Source organism: Bison bison, unplaced genomic scaffold (genome assembly GCF_000754665.1).
Source record: "Bison bison bison isolate TAMUID 2011002044 unplaced genomic scaffold, Bison_UMD1.0 scf7180017864036, whole genome shotgun sequence".
Lineage (NCBI taxonomy): Eukaryota > Metazoa > Chordata > Mammalia > Artiodactyla > Bovidae > Bison > Bison bison.
In genome coordinates, this window is record NW_011494608.1 from 1,078,199 (window position 1) to 1,078,413 (window position 215).

The 215-nt window shown below is 64.7% G+C and overlaps 1 protein-coding gene across 6 annotated transcripts in view; it reads right to left on the minus strand.

Annotated features, from left to right (window-relative positions):
- Nucleotides 1–215, minus strand: part of ST3GAL1 (ST3 beta-galactoside alpha-2,3-sialyltransferase 1) — an 87,630-nt gene that overhangs the window by 25,879 nt on the left and 61,536 nt on the right. The gene's annotated exons all lie outside the window — the stretch shown is intronic.

Consider the following 215-nt stretch of genomic DNA (forward strand, 5'->3'; position numbering starts at 1 on the left):
AAGCCCAGCAGAAACCCAGAGAGGAAGATGTAAGATGGGGTAGGGGTATGGGGCTGGAGCCACATATCAGGAGCCAGGGGAAGTCTCTGCAGGCTTTGCAGCAGAGGGGAGGTCAGGCTCGGGAGGGTCCCAACTTGCCCAAGTCCTCTGGGTTGGGGCACCCGCAGGGCACCTCCCATGCGCAGCACTGCCCCTGCCCGGCCGGCCCTGGGTTC